Consider the following 17715-nt stretch of genomic DNA (forward strand, 5'->3'; position numbering starts at 1 on the left):
AACCTGAAGTGCACAAGTATGAACATAAATTACGAGGCAGTTTTAGCCTACTTGTCACTCATATACTGTACATTATTTTCTGTGTGGGCAACTGATATTTTTTACCTAAAAAACTTAGAGTAAAGCAAATATTACACATAAATGATGTCTGAAAATACCTGCCCAATGGGTTTGCTTTTCATTGTTTTCTTGTCTTACTTTCTTTGCATGAAGAACTTCATATATGTCAGGTAAAATCCACTAGTGTTTTCTCATGGAAGATGATAGTTGAAGTCTTCCAGAATTTTGCTGAATAAGTTCACACCAAGAAATTCCACCTTCAGACATTTTGGAAACAAAGATTTAAAGCCTATGGAGAAAATCTCAGCCTGCCAAATAACCTTTAAGTTGTTGCACATATGCTACATAGGAAATACTACTTTAGAGATTTTACAGGTATTTTTCATTCTTCAAGTATTCAAGTTATTTTTTAACCTTTCACACATGCTACTAGATACCTTGGCTATCATTAACCCTAAAAGTTAAGTGTAAAATAATTCATAAAAGCTCCTCCAAACTGACCCCTCTATAAGGAATGATAGTCTGATACCTTCAAATATGTCCTCTTAGGAAAGTCAGAGTCTGTGCTTCCCTATAATACAATGCAATCTCTGTCCATATGGAATGATGAGATTTCAGTTATTGAAATTTGTATACTGGAAACATGTTCCTGGCTCAGAAATGAATCTTGATCATCCTGCAGTGAAGTTAATCTAAGAAATAATTTAGTGTATGCAAAACTCCTGTATCTATGAGGACAAACAGAATACATCTTTCTGATGGAAGATTTTAAAAATATGTGGGTTTGATAATGCTTAGGGGACTGGAATATCCAGACGGTAATGGATTATCAAGCAAATACAACTAGAATCAAACGGAATACGCTACTATTCCACTTTATGTGCAATGTAGCTTTCCAGTTTGATGCATTACTGCTCATTCTTCTTGGAAAATTCCTGCTACGCAACACCTTAGAGAGTTATTCTGCTTCTGTCCTCTGGTTCTAGGAAAAGTTCCTTGCTGAAGTCTACCAAAAAAAAGAAAATAATACAAATGGACACTGCAAAAACGCTAAGGAAAAAAAATCAAGTGAGAGTGAATCTACTGTCTATGAAAGACATTATTAGCAGCATTGCATCCAAGTGTGCAAACACTTAAAGTCACATAAGAACACACTGATGTTTCAGTGTAATTAGCATTTAATGTCTTAGACAACTTTGCACATAAGCAAAGAAAAAGGATGCAGATACATTTATGCAGAGCAAACTCATAAGCCTGGCCAATAATTACTGTTAAAACCAAAAGGCATCCCTGCTACTAAATGGATAGATATTAGGGAGGCTTTCTAGTTGTATGTTGCTTCCAAAGGACAGGAAGGAATCCGAAAGCTAGATGTTGCAAATGTCAACAGTGGGCAAGATGTGTCACTGTTCAAAGAGTGACTGTTCAGTCAGGTTCTGAATCACTGCTTTCATCAGGAGGAGGTGAAGAGAGGATAAGTTTTATTACATTTCAAAAAGCTATCTTATTAAGTAAGGCCTCTATTTTATTTTATTTTTTTTTTAAAGAGACGTTTCTTTCAGTGAAAATTACTTTATTGCCTCTAATTCACAACAAGGTGTGTTCCTTAAGTAAAATAATAATATTAACACTAATGCTTTACCTTTCTTCTTGTGATGCCTGCTCAAAACTTGCTTCTGGCTCAAAAAAAATGATCAGCTTCCCATGGCCAGGTGAACATTAAGTTGAATTTAAGCAGCAGCAGCTGATGGCTTCTGTTATAACACAATAGCTTTTCAGTAACAGTGGAGTACAGCTCCATGGCCTGTAATGTTTTGCTAGTTTTTTTTTTTTTCTTTTTTGCAAAAATTACTCAAAATTGACGTAGTTTCTTTTCCTGGAGACCACCTAGATGGTTGCCATAATAATTCTTTGCTTGAAGTGACACTGAGAAATGTAGAAAAGATAACATTTTTCTTAATTCAAGCTGGTAACCTCACCTAATGGGATTTGTAGCTATGGTGAAGGAAGTGCTGGCAGGATGAGAGGGCTGTATGAGAGTAAGGGCAGGCAGAGAGCATAAAGTACACTGTGACATTGTGGTTTGTAAAGAAAATAATCTTTAAACAGGGAATCTCATAGGCATAGAGCTTTCTGTGCCATTCTGATGAGAGGGAAGATTTTGCAGTAAAATATGAATGAAAAAAGAAATTTAAACTGCCACCACACTGCCTGCTGAACAGCTATGAGCAGAGCTAATGTGTCCACCATGTGTGTCCCCAGATAAGCCCATCCTGCCCTCCTTTCCTCTGGCAAATCTTTCCTCTGGGGGGCAGCAGTCAGCGGCAGTGGTCAGAGCAGTTTCTTCCTTATGACAAAAGTCCCAAAGACACATCCCAAACACACACCTGGAGATGACTGACCCTTTGCTTGCCTAAATGAAGGGGGATTGGTTGGGCTCAGGGCAGTTGAAGCACAGCCAGCAGCTCAACAGTTACAAAAAATGCCTTTAGCAAGGCCTGACCCACCACCATGGCTGTCTCCCAAGAACTGTACCCCTTTGCACCCTACCTCGGGGGATGGTTTTCCCTCCTTGCTATTCAGATGTGGACTCCAAAGTTCCTTTTCCAACCAGTCTACCATAGAATTATAGAATTGTTTATGTTCAAAAAGACCCCTAATGCCATCAAGTCCAACCGTGTCTGCGTGCGTTTGTGTAGATGCAGATCTCTCGTGGCTCTTTGCCATTTGCCCTGCAACCAGGTCTTCAAAGCTTATCTCTGGGGCTGGCTGGTATTCCTTCAGTGTGTGCTCCTGGGCAGGATGAACTTGTTCTAACAGAGTGGCATAAATGAACCCAACATACCTGACTGATGGGATTGATAGTTATCATAGAACATGACTTCACTGCTTCAATTTTAACATTTTCCAAACTAGAAATAGCCATGGCAATGAGACTTCAAAATATCTAAGTAGAGCATTGCAAAGTCTTGAGAATTTACCAAAATTTTTGTACTTAAAAATAATATAGTCTAAATTTTATTTACCTGATTTCCTGCTTTTGAAAATAATTGGGTTATGAGTTGAAGGATTTTCGTTTACTTTCTTGTTTTCACATAATGACTTCAAAGCATTCTGATAAGGAAACTAAGATGCTGTTGGCATTTACCTGACCCCAAGACCTAGGTATTTTAGTAAAATAGCAAAACTCATGAGTATAGTGAGAAGAGTTTCAGCACAGTAAACTTGTATGCCAGTATTCAAGTGATTTTAATGACACATGGGGTGTTCATAGGTCAGAGAGTAGCTAAACTATGGACAGAGGCTCATGTTTTGTGTCATTTTAAGCTGATCTGTTCGGATTTGGGTTTGTACCACTATACCAATTGTAACAAGCAACTTTGGCTGAGCTGACAGACAGTAACTTGTTAGGGTGAATTTAATGTTTTGTTTATAATGGTTCCTACCAGCATGAATGTGGCAGCAAGAGACATTTTCAGTCCTTAGTCCAGTTTGCTGTTATTGCAGACATTCACTGCACAGAAACTCATTTGTAGACAGAATGTTCTTCGAGATTTATACCAGCTGTGTGTTCATCTATGAAACCCCAAGGACTGGAGAGATTCAAATGAGATTCTGAGCTGTGGAAGCGGATAATTTCAAAACGGGTACAAATTGCAAGAGAGTAGAGAAAATGCTACATAATCTGGGAGAATACCACTCAGAAATGCCAGGATTGACCAAGGCTGATTGACCAAGAGGGATAGTTAAGCCCACAGCATTAACGCCTGGTTTTACCACTCAGTGGGATATATGAAACATCCCAGACCCACAGGAAAGATTAGCAATCAAAGGGTCTATAAATACGTTACTGAAACAACAGTAAAAAGCAAACACTTTTTGTCAATTACATCATTTTATAGGGACTAGGTTTTCTTTCCCTTTTCTACAGTGGAAAGTTTTCTCATTATTTTTCTTTATAAAACTTTATGGTATGCTATGAGCTCCTTTCCCTTCACAGATTTCAGAGCAATTTTAAATAAAAAAAAAAAATGATCTGTTTAACTCCATTTATTGCATCCCATGGATACTATCCCATGCTTGAAATTTTGCTCTGTGGTGCTAGTTTTAAAGTTTATATTTAGTTGAAATATACTAGTTTCTAGTAATGCAATGTAACAAATTGCTTCAGTACCAAGGACTCCAAATAAGCTAGCTACAACTGAACCAGGACATCACATGGCCTCTCCTGTTGTTCCATGGTCTGCTCCTGAAGCCAACAGTGTGACAGGCCTATAGGTGTATTATAGGGTACATAGAAAATGGTGACAAAGTGGGTAGAGATACAGGATATCTCCCAATATCAGCAGTAATGGCTAAATCCAGGACTTCATCTAGGCTTCAAATGACACAGTCAGAAATTGTTCTTCCCTGGGCAGGATGGGAGCCCTGTCCCTGGGAAGTCTGCATACGGAGGGCAGAGACCACGGGTGTTTGGGGAGAGGGGGGAAGATTTGGAAGAGAAGTGTAGGATGCTGTGGTTGAAAAATGAGGCAAGAAAAGCAGATATGGATGGGGTTGAGGTGGGGATGAGGGAAAGTGGCCAGTACATGGTGCGGGTTCTCAGGTACATTTGCTTTTTAAGGGAGGCATGAGGAAACAAAAGATGTCAGTAAGGCTCCGCATGCCTGTCCCACCTCTTCTCTGAAGAAAATGGATGTCAAAGGATCTTTCTTAGGGAGCAGCTGAGGACAGCTTCCTCTCACTGCTGATGTCAAAGAACTGCTTCTGCTTTGGGTGACAACATAATTTTGATAGACAATTTTGTTTGTCCTCCTGCAGAACTTTAACTTTTATGATTTTACCCTGTCATGTTTGATAGCAGCTATTATTGCATCCTTCCTTTCTTCCTTCCTTCCTGCGGAACAGTTTTAGAAAATTGTGCAACATTGACTCACAAACACAAAGTGATGGAGAAGCTTCCAACTGTGGTTTCTGGGTCTTGTGGACTCAGACGTGCTTTTGGTGTAACTGCATTATTATTCTCTCTTTTTCTGTAACAATTATACCTGAACTAATAACGATTTTACCAATAATGTTTCAAGCATACTAAAAATAAATTCTTGGATATATATATATGTATTTACATAAGCTGTGCATCTTTGATCATAAACAGAATTTTAAGCATTAACAGTTACAAGAGTAAAAAAACCTATCTTTATCTTCATTCTTGGCAACAAATGCATAATACTGGTTATGGACAGTCTTTTTTTCAAACCCTCTATTTAGTCCATGCTATTTCTTGTACAGTTATTCTGGTCAGAAGATCCTTATTAACTCGCTTAAGTCTAAAGTACTACAGTTACAGCAGAGATTAGGCTAAAGAAACAGAGCATTTCATCATGAATGAAGGCAAGTGAGAGTTAAATGCCTATTCATGTAAATAAACGTTCCTGGACAACAATATGTAGTGTCTGCTTAGGGCAATCAAGTTCCCAACATCTCTGAAGTGACTGTTTTAATGACATAATAAAAATACCTAGAATTAATTGTCACTCTGTAATTGCAAAGTGCAGGGCTGTAATTGCAAAGTGCAGGGCTGTATTCATAATGCACCTACTGAAATCACTGTCAGCATTACCGGTATTTATTTTCTTCATCGCTGAGGAGGTTTGGTTTCCAAGAAGTGGCTGAATAGTGGAAGGCACAAAGATATCTAGTAAGGGTAATGTAAATTTTAGATTTAATTAATTATATCAGGTTCTGGGGTGCATTTGTTTCCATGTAATTTAGAAGGGGCACGGACATTCCTCTTTCCAATAATTATTTCTGCAAAGTTCATACATGCTGCAGATTCTCCACAGTTTTGCAATTCCCTCAAGATGGAGAATATATTAAATGTAGCTGTAAATCCAGTTTTTCCTTATCAGTGAAACTCCAAGATTCTTCTTCCTCTTATCTGCTGCAGTCACATGGAAGTGAGACTTCAGATAAAATCTAGGTGAAGAATTGTCTCATACTTTGCTGGACAGCCACTAACTTAATGCATATTTAGAATCTAAGGAAAATTGCAAGGACATTTGTTGTTATTGCTGCTGTTGATTTTTAAAAATGCAAATAATCAGACCACATAGGTAGTTTTGATTATATGTATTAGAAAAAAAATAAAATAAAATAAAAATAAACACACACTAATTCCTAGCAAATTTGGAAACAACTTTCTGATTGTAGCAGACCATAAATTACCAGGGTAAGATTGATGAACATGCAATGATCTGGGATCTTCAGAAAGAGGCAAGTTTTAAGAGTGTGGGTTTCAGAGCACTTAGAACAGGAAAACGTACAAATTGAATGGAAGAAAATTGAAACAAATGTGTACTTCGGCATCACGACAGACCCTCCTGGATATGTGAGAAAGAAACTGCTAGCGAGTGTGGAAACTTACAGAGTACTGTGATGCTTATTAAAAACTTGCCAGCCCACACAAGTCTACTTGTCTCATACACTCATCTGATGTTTCCAGTACCTCTCAGACTGCCTACTGTCATGTTCTCCCGGGCCTCACAGCTTGGCTGGGAATTTTTAATGTTTGATTACCAGATGTATTAAAAAACAGAACAGTACTTTTATTACCTGATGACTGTCATCAACTTGAGATTTAAAATTATTCTAAAGTCTGTATTAAGACGTCAGTTATTCAAATTACAAAGACTGTTCATGTACGCCAATATAGAGAGACAGTCTCTATATAAAATAGTTTCCTTAAAGAGTGTTAATTCTCTGCTTGCAATTAGGATTCTTAAATTAGACAAGAGAAATTGTAAGTTTTAACCTAGAGCAATTTTTTTTTCCCCAAGAAGGGGCGCTCAGTTAGGGAAGTCAGGTTCATACTAGAGTAGCTTCCTGAACAAGAGACCTCATCTATCACTGATTTGTCTTCAGACCCTAATACTAGTTATGAAAACAAAACAAAATAAAACAAACAAAAAAACTCACGGTTTTGGGGTTTTGGCCAATGAACTATGTTACTTTCATATTTTTCACAGATAGATGGATTTATAGTACCAGGTGCTCTGTTGTCTGAGGTCCTGGTTTTGGTGACAGCTCTCAGCACAAGGATTTCTGAGCCTGCCTCCTGCTCCTCACTGGTGTTATCACAGCAACTCACAGTAGTGTTAGGAGCCATGAGTTAACCACTTAGGGGGCCTAGGAGGTAGCTAGAAATCCTCCATTCCCCATTGGAAGTAGTAAATTGCTGTAGAAAACTAATTACTCATTGAAGCTGAGTAACATAGTAAACCCTTCAATAGAAGAATATGAGATATGGTTAAGGCAGTGCAGGCCTCCCATTCAGTTAAGAGTGAAACCCATCAGTGTGGTCAGACAAAGTGAATAGGTCAAGGAGTGGATGGGAAATGGTGGTTGGAGGTGTGTATTTGGGGAATGAGAGGAATAGGGCAGGGAGTGTGGATGGAGAGCAGGCAATTTTTATTTGTGTGATGAGATTCTTCATGCTCCCCACCAACTGCTGAATCTTTGCTGAGCCTGTGGGCTGCACTGCTTCATCTTCTCCCTCTTGCATTCTCACCAGGATTCAATGTTTTTGATACTGCCCCCATCTCCTTTTTTTTTTTTTTTCTTTTTTTTTTTTTTTTTCCCCTACAGTTGTAACCCCTCGTTTCCTCATGGGAACTGCAAGACAACTCCAAAGAATGAGGAGTACCACCAGCAGCAGGCATATCTCCTGCTGACTCACACCTATTGCCAACACTCCGATGTCCCTTCCCATCCTCCTCCCTGTGCTGGGTGGTCATGTTGTATCTTAGTAGAATTATACCCCCTAATCTGCACAGATGGTGGTGTACAGATGGGGTGGCACAGCAAGCACCATGACTGATAAATTCTCCAGCACACAGCTGTTCACTTTGTTTGCAGTGCACCATGCTAGCCTTCCACTAAGCTACTGGGAGACTCCTTGAAAGCAATTCTCTTTACCTCTCATTCAAACTTACAAATTGCTGTGGTTTTCCTGGACTCAATTTTGACTTCATTTTCTTCAGGTGCAGTTTTGCTGATGTTACCACACTACTTTTAAAACAGGTGAATTCATTTTTGAGCTGCAGCAACTGAAGCATGTGATAAATATACATCGGTAACACAAACTCTACCTCTTCTGTTTTGCTTTATCTTTCTTTCTACTTACAAGCCTGTCTATCTGGGTTACTAAGATAGTAAGAGAGAGATTAGCATCCAGAGGACAGTTAATCCTACTCTGAAAGAGATGGCTGAGGAGAGATGAATCAGCAGTGAGGGACCACATAGGTCACTCTCTTTCCCTATGGATAATAGATGACTAGCCTGAACACTTGAGACCAAAATGGGTAAAATTAGATAGACAAACACTATTTCAAGGGCCTAGGCATCTGGCATCCTTAGCATTCAGTAGTTAATATTTGTATAATGTTGTATCTGCCAAATTTTGTGTTTTCTGTAATCCAATATAAAGAGAGAGGACTCCTGATAATCAGTTTTCTCTTGTTGGTAGAGGAACAGAACCATACATAGAGGAGCTCCTTGTAAACAATTCATCTAGTTATTTAGAACAGAGTCATATTCGTAAAGAAGATTTTATTTTAAAATCATCATTTTATTGTTGACTCCCTAACTCTAAGCATTAGCATTCCTTATAGCTACAGTACTTTATAAAGTTGAGAGTTACCCTGCACTGCAGAGCAATACCGTCAGCCGTGGGTGTTTCACATGCATACACACAGTGACTTCTCCAGCCAATAATCAATGCAGCCTTCCAGCCACTGGGGGAATAATATCTGACTAGCTTTACATTCAATAACAACAACCCAGGTTTGCTGATATTTACAGAGTTTAATTGGGAAGGAAAAAAAATATTACTTTACTCTATCTTCTATGTATTATCCTAAATAATACATAGTTCCAGCTGGTTTGGTCCATTTATTTATTTGTTTATTTATTTAGTGTTCTGTAAGAGAAGATAAGCAAGAGGAATGGAACTTGCATTTTGACCTTAGGGCTTTATAAAATATTATATAAAAGATAGATATGGGCTTGTCAGATTCAATTAAGAAGCACTGTCAAAGTTAGAAATCTCAGTTGAGCTGGTAGCCCACCTACACGCTAGTGAGTCATTTTTGTCCCATCACCTACGAAAGCATGCATTATAAGGAATGTGGAGAGTGCATCATACATATCTAGCCAATGGGCACAACTTCACTTCTGGACAAAATAAATTTACTCATTTCACTTTCTTAGTTTCTTCTCTCAAGACTCAAATACCAAGTGCCCAGCATGCCAACATTGCCATTTCAGAAACAGAAAGAAGTTGCTTTTGCTCTTCTCAGCCAGCCTAGTTATGCATAAATGCATCAGCCAAAGAAAATCAAAAGCATGTGCGGGGTTTCTGCTTCTGACTGAATTAGCTTAAAACCACTAGCAATGCAAATGGGCTATTATTTAATATTTACAGTCAAAAAAATAAAATTGTATTTAATGAGCAAGCAGTGTAGAGCAGAACCTCAGGGATCTGGTGCTTTGCAAACACAGTATGTGCTTGCCAGAGTGTTTATCAATAAAAAAACACTAATGTCTTAGTCAACAAGAAAAGCTTGATTCAGATGCCCCACAGAGACATCTGATGTCATTTCAGGATGTCACCCTGTGACACCACCCAGTGCAGCCACGCAAGGCTGGCACAGAACCTGAAAGATGCCTGCATCCATTAGTTAGGTAGATCTTACAGCATCTCAAATGCTACTATAGTTGTTGTTGAGCTAAATTGATTCTTAACAAGAGAAGCTTCCTCCTACAAACAAATACATCACATTGCAGTGATTTATTTTCAGACAGCTAAAAGAACTGAATCCCCAAATGATGTGCCCTGGTTCCCTCTCTTAGACTTGGGGGTAGTTAGGAAAAAGGACGGTGAAGCATTAGCCCATGTGCTACAGGAGGTCCTTCTTATCTCTCAGTGTCTCTCACATGTTGGGCAGCTGTGACTTCCAAGCACCTAGTTTTGGCTTGGTTCATTTGTCTCATCAGAAGCAGTGGCATGAGTAATGACGCAGTAGTCAAAAATGCAAAGTGTATCAGGGTTTTAAAACAATTCTTTCTTATTATCAGTGTTCCTCAGGGAAAGAAGAACTGCTTTATGGTTGTGACATGAACTACAGATGGATAGACATCACTCAAGTTAAGTACTCAGGTAAAGCACACAGGGAAAACAGGTTGTGGTTGCTGCAGGAAACTCCAATGAGGTAGATGAAATGAGGTAGATGGTCTTTTGATTAAAGTATTAAAATTGATTCAATTCTTCAATAGCTGGGTTTAATTCTTGGCTGTGATTCTTTTTCCTTATGATCACAGGAAGGTTATGTGGGAATTAATCTGGAGACTAATGCGCCTAATTGCAGAGTGTTGATAGAAGAACATGGCTCCTCGTTCTTCTGCTCCTAGACAGGAGTCTTGTCCAATTACATCTTCTGGGGGAACTGACACATTTATGCAGGGTTATCATATCAGACCCATGTGCTTCTGCTGAAGTAGCTGGAAGTCAAAGGGGACCTCAGATGACCCTAGACACCTGTGTTGAAATAACTGAACAGGCTTAAGTGTCTAAGCTCCAATTATAATCAAGAAATTAAGCAATGGTTATAATTAGTGAATGAACAGTTCTGTAAATGGAGGCTACAGTACAATTTAGTGATACCTGCTGTAAGGTGAGCTTCACTGCTCTCCGGGCTTTAATTCCTGCAGGAGTTCAGACACTTAGCTTACCTCTACACCTATGTTTAGATCTCTGCCCCTGGCTCTGCATCCTATTTCATTTCTGTGTGATGCATTTCCCCAAGTACAGATGAAGATAGTAATTGTTGCCTGTTATCAGTGGCACTGTGGGAAATGTTCATTAATACATGAGAAGTAGTGGTGTCATGGTATCATGAGTGCCCTGAGCAGCTGAAGAGCAAAATTAATTTAGGCATCTTGTATTCAGTAAGTTCAGCAGTGCTCATAGGTTTTATAGGATGAGATAATCTACAAATGTCTGTAACATACAGAAGTCACTGGAATCCCTTTCTTGGGAATAGATGGGATTGGGGATGGATCAGACAGTCTGTCTGACTGTCCAATTCCTCTTTCCAATTTCCTGCAGTTTCCAGGACTTGGCCAGGTGCCTTGTGGAACTGAGTGCAGTCACACCACCCTAACTTGTGACACCACCCCAAGCTGTGATCAGTTGGATAATGTTTTCCATGCAATAGCATGCAGTTTGGAAGATTTTTTCTCGATTATTCAAGAAGTGAAGTTTATATATATATATATATATATATACATATATATATATATATATATATATACTTGTGATATGATATATATATCATTCAGAACACATGGTTAATAAAAAAAATCAATATGATTCCTTGCTGAAAGATCTTCTACTTTTATCACCACATCAGGGTTAAGGTTCTTACTCTACAGGAGGAAATAGAACATGAAAATTTTATATAGTGAGGAGATTAAACACTTTCCCTCCTAAATGCATTTCCATCATCTTCTGCTGAAAGACTCTTGTTATTTCCTTATATTATTAAAATAACACGACAATTTTATTACACTGGTTCTCAGGCAATCTACTTCAGATTTTCATAGCTCTTTTTTTTTTTTTTTTTTCTGGGATGTAAAGAAAAGAAAGAAAGAGAGAGAGAAATCACCACGTAAAGAACCATACAGTCTGATAATTCTGTTTTATTTGTGTGTTTTTTCTTTCATTGAATGGGAACAAAACTTTTCACATTGCAAGGGTGAGCATGTAACAAAGCCATGTGTACACAAAGATGAGTCTATGTCAGACTGCAGTCATATGGTTTCATACAGACTGCATGCTGTTTTCAGATTTAAGCTTGCTGGCTTGCAGTAGGAATGTTGCAGTTAGCAGAGATTTTAACTGAAATAAGGTCCACCTAAGAAAGATGAAGAGAGCATCCAATGGAGAATGAAATAGGACAAAAATAAGGAGATCTTGAATTTATCACTTTATAATCACACACAGAGTCAGGAAAAACAAGTTAATGTCACCTAGTTAACAGAACCAGTCATGTTCTAACACTTGGCAAAGTGTGTAAATTATGTGCTACATATAAATTACATTACATCACATTTTGACTGTATACATACTTTTAGACAAATGTTCATTGTATCACTTTTATTCTTTCATTGGCATATCTTTCCTATATTAGCATAGGGTCATAAAGATTGTTTTGTAGTCTAGCTATTCATTGGCATGTTCCTTTTTGAAAGTGCTGTAATACCAACGGAATATAGCAAATCAAGCTAAAACAGAAAGTAGCATGAAATCGTGTGCCAGCTTTGACAATATGTCTTTTGCAGAATTTGGTGGGTTTTCATCTATTCTGACACTGTCTCTTTGGAGTATGCAATTGTTAACGAAGTCTGGGAGATTATTTGTATTGTTGCGTCAGCTGATCATATCCTGTGGCTCCATTCCTGCTAAGAAATGAAACCCACAGACAGTTCTATCCTACACACTCTGACCTCTTAAAGGCCACAGATGAGTCATAAGCTTATGGTGCCTTGCTTCTGAACTGCCTGTTGTAGCAATTGCATGGCAGATTTTGGAGGTTTTCCATCAGAATCAATATGTACTGGCACTCTTTTCTCTGAAACCTTTATATCTGACAAGATAATTACTGTTGTTAGTTACTCTTCTGGAACATGTAATATTTTTACTGGTAATATACACTACTTTAAGAGAACTATTTTGATTGTAGAAAGGCAAAACAAGACTAAGCTCTTCTGCTCTTCTTTGATCCTGTAACTAATACCCACAGATTTTAAACTACATTTATTGAGTTAGGAATACACACATCACTTATTCAGAGATTTGCATTATCTCTGCTCTGGTTTCACTGAGCCTCATTAGTATCCAACACTTTCTTGAAGGGATAAATAAAATGTATTTTGTTCCATAACCTGGAATTTCACATTTCCTGGATCTGGTACCTTGTAATGCTAGAACAAATAAATAATTATGTCTGCATATAGTGCCAGTTCACTTTTTGAAAGCTGTATATGGATTTTCTTATATATCCTTATCCTCTGGATCTGTCTTAATTTTCAGGAATTATCTTTGTATTGTAGAATGTCTAATCAATTTTTCATTTGCTTGGAGTAGTATCAGACTTGTTTTCACTCTATTCTTCCACTCAATAAACTGGCTCATGGAGTTCCGTTTATGTCATGTCCCCTACACTGTAGGTATCATAAAAGTTCTTTGCCCAAAAACAAGAGAGGGAGGAGGAAAGCAAGATGCAAGAAGAGTGAGCTTTAAAAATTCAATCTTCTACTCTTTTTACTTTTAGAATCATAGAATCATTATTCATAGATTCTATATGTTAAAAAGAGTAGAAGACTGAATTTTTTATTTTGATTGGATAGTTCTCCAAGTAATTTTTTTTTTGGAGAATAGTGTGGGTAGATCCAACAAAAAGACTAAACACTATTACATATACATAATATACTTACACAGAAAGCTTATATAAATTATAAAATTTTATGTAAATTAATGTTTATAGTCAATTGGACGAAGCTATTGAAACTGTTACTTATTGCTTCTAAACTTCATAGGTATTGAAAGATCTTTTCTCTTACTGACATTATTTTGTGTTATGCCTTTAATTAAGGGTAAAATGATACAAAAATATCTGGCAATGTTCTTCACATGTTTGCTATCCTCCCACAATACCTTAAGGTTTCAATTAAGAGAATTCCAAATTGCCTACAGCATCTGGAGAACAAGGAAACTGCAGAAGTCCAGAGCAGCTATCAAAGAGATGCTATCTTGAGCAGCAATACATGCACCTCAGCATTTTGCTTAGGGGCACCAATCCACTCAGCAGCAGATTATTTCTCACCTTTTAGCTAAAAACCCTAATCTGATAAAGACTTTGAGAATGTTAAATGTGCTGCAATTGTTTCTTCCATTGCTGCCAACCATCCTATCAATACTGGAAAGGAAGTGGCTGTGCTAGGGATTAATTGAAGAATGAAATGCTGTTGAAATCTGGCAGCCCAGTACTCCAGTCTTTTAGCAGAACTGAATGACGTTGCAGTGCAGTGGGCAATGTGCTATAACCCATGTGAAGAAGGGATGCCAGGGTTTATTCACCTCAGACCTCATTCCACTGTTTCTGACAAACTCACAGAAACTGGAGGTTCAACAAGTTGCTGTATTTTGACTAAGTTGAACTACAGTTGTTCATATAATTCGAACAACTGTTTAGTACATGCTTATGCAAGAGAATAAAAGGTTTTGTACAACTGAATGGCTAAGTAATCTCAGTATTAATTTATAATCTGTTATTTCTTCTCAAAATACCTTGTACAGACACATATGACATTCTTATCCTGAGTTGTATTAGGTAACAGCTCACCCTGGGGTACTTCTCTGGGTGGGTTTTGCTGTGACAACAGAATGGTCCTGCCCTTGTTTTCCAGGGTCATATGATAAAGTAAGTGTGCAGAGTTCAAAACCAAGGGTGGTCTGTTTTGGGAGTCTTGGAAGAAACATCAGCTATACATGTCAAAGTCTGATATTAATATGCCTTTAACACCTTAGTTACTTCTTAATGTTACGCTTTTTTTTTTTTTTTTTTTTTTTTTTTATTGTTGTGACTGAAGACAGAAGAGAGATCAAAATATCAGAGTCTTGATTATAACAGAGCCTTCAAGATCATACATCTGTTTGGTTATCTATCTGTCTGTTTATGCATGTATCATTTGATCTAGACAAAGTAAAATTCCTTCTATTTTTCATCAGAGTAATATACTACAGATGTATTAACAAGAGTTACAGTTGCAGGAATTGTACAGGAATTGTTTAGTTAAGTCTTTTAGAATTGCACTCGTGAAAGAATCCATCTCTTTTATAGAATAGGTTAAGGCAGACACTACACATTATAACCAAGGACTGCATGACTCTTGTGTTTCTTAACAGAAACAAGAAGATGGGAGAGTAAGTGATTCTTTTTAATATGAGGTTTAAAAGAAGCAAAAGAAACAAAGCAACACTATATACACAGTGAAAACCAGTCATTTTCAGTGATAAATCTAGTCCAGTCTTTATTGCTCATTCATTTATTCTGACGAATGGCAATCTAAAAAGGGAGAGAATTAATTTAGAAGCTATCATCACATTTTGACTCACCAGACATTATAAAAATGCTGATTTTGTCAGAGTATTTATCTATTTGCTTATTTATTTTAAATTTATAAATTTAAATGTATTTATTTATTGAAGTATTTCTGTTCATTTATATTTATTCCCCAAAGCTGTACTTCTCATCTGATAAAGTCTATATTCACATTTCTAGAAGGTTTTTCTAACAGGTCAAACATTTGTCTTGAGTATTCAAACTGTGTTCCCACATAACAACCACATAAAGTTAAATCTATCCCTCGTTTGAAAGTTTGCTTTAGTATTTTCATTCATCAGAGTGCAACTCTATTTGTGGCTACTGTTGAAGTGAATTCTATGACCATCAGGTAAGAGTAAGGATGCTAACGTCTTGTCTGTCTCCCTGCTTGCACAGAACATTGCTCTGTTCCTTTAGTTCTCAGTAGACAAAAACAGCTTGTCGATGCTTCTTGTTCCTCCTGGCTGTACAATGAAAAATCTGTCACTCATGTTCTTTAGCATGTTCAGCAAGGTCAGGAACAGGTTTTTCATGTCTCAGGAATCCTGTAAGAAATTTTAAGATTCTGTAAGAAATGATATTTCATAACTTCTTAGTCATTCGTTTTTTTTATCTGGGATTTTCAGAGCTTTGTAAAGTCAATTTCCTCTTTCTTTCACCAAGAAAGAACATGTGTCTAAGACTTTGATTCATTCCAACAGACTTGACCCAATAAAGCCTTGTAATCCTAATCCCAAATCGGTAAATTACATGCAAAAAATGATGGTGTACCAAAGTTACTGCATATAAGAGTAACAGACAAATTTTCTTTTTGCTAATAATAATGTACATCAAAGCTCAGCTAAAGCCATAGCTTCTGCTTTGATCAAAATATCACAAAATAATTCAGAACAATTTGCTTGTTGTAGTGTCCATATTAATGGACAAACTCACTGAACACTTTTGCATCTCAAGCAAATTTGGGTCTTACCCTGTATGGGAGCATCTCTGTGGTTCTGTGGACCCCTACATGTCTGAAGTTACATGTCTTTTTCTTAACTCAGATTTAACACCATTCCCATTGTCTATATGTTCCAGCAACTACACGAGAACAAGTTTTATCAAAATGTATTTTTACATTCTATTCAAAATCATTATGGCTTGATGAAACACCTATCAAATACAGAGACACACAGATTTAAGAATGATTGCTACCGTGGAGCTGTTTGCTGCAAAGTATGTGAAGTATGTATCTTGCAAGATGCATACTTGCAAGTTTATTCACTTGGAGAGGAACATTAAAATGAAAATTTCTCCCTTGGTTTTGAAACTCACCCTGTCTCCACCAGATTGCCTTATTCATTTTTCAGATAAAGTCTGTCTCCCATACTCTTTCCACAAAACTTGTATTCTCACTTAGAGTGACATATAGGCAAATGTATATATCCCACTTCACCTTCACATTCCCTATCCACTGAGCTGCTTCCTTGCCAATGTCACTTGCAAGTGTTATGCCTCTGCCTTTTCTCAGTGCCCGTATTACCATTTTCCCAACTCTGTTTTTTAGCATCAACTACACTAAGGACTATGTGAGTGGAAAGTTTAAATTCAATCATGATTGTTGCATTTTTTATAGAGTCTCATCTGGGAGAAAAAGAGTTTATCCTTTTTATGCCCCCTGTGATACATCATTTCTTATTTCTTTTTGTAAACAAGAAAACATATTTTGCAAGAATCTATAGAGCTGTTTTAAAGAGAAGCACAGTGTTGTTTGACATAGGAAAACTGGGTTAATTTTGCATCTAAAATTACGATCTCTCTATCTGCTATAGTAGGTCCCAGTAGCTAGCATTAAAGCTTCTCATTTTTAATTCATGCTTCTTCAGTCCTTAATGTCACTTTCCACCAATTAGACCTTTCTGGAAGTCATGGATCCATCCTTGGGTGTGTCCAACTCTTGCATTTAAAGCAGCCGTGAAAAAAAGAAAGATCAGAGATCACTCGATGAATTTCCAGTTCCCTTCCCTCCCATTCTGGATGCATTTGAATTGCAATAATATAGTTCTTATAGCTATTTTTTTTAAAAGTTCTCTCAAGGTGATATCTGTGATGTGGACATGACTCCATCAGACAACATGACCCCCTAATCCTCTGGTTTTACATTACTGTTTTCCTGCCAGGTGGTGAAGCTCTCAGATATGCTCTTTCAAGAAGGGGCTTATCATAATTTAATGGTCCATAAAGGTTTAGAATCTCTGTCCTTGAAGGTTTTCAAGACCCAGCTGGACAAAACAGAATAACTTGGTCTGATCTCACAGCTGACCCTGCCTTACCAGGAGGTTGGATAAGATATTTCCTTACATCCCTCCAAACCAGAATGATTCTGCCATGTTTTCTTGCAATCAACAGTCAACTTCAGAGAATCACAGTTTGTCAAACTCAAAGAGCTTAA

Source organism: Netta rufina (genome assembly GCF_964035555.1).
Source record: "Netta rufina genome assembly, chromosome: 1".
NCBI lineage: Eukaryota > Metazoa > Chordata > Aves > Anseriformes > Anatidae > Netta > Netta rufina.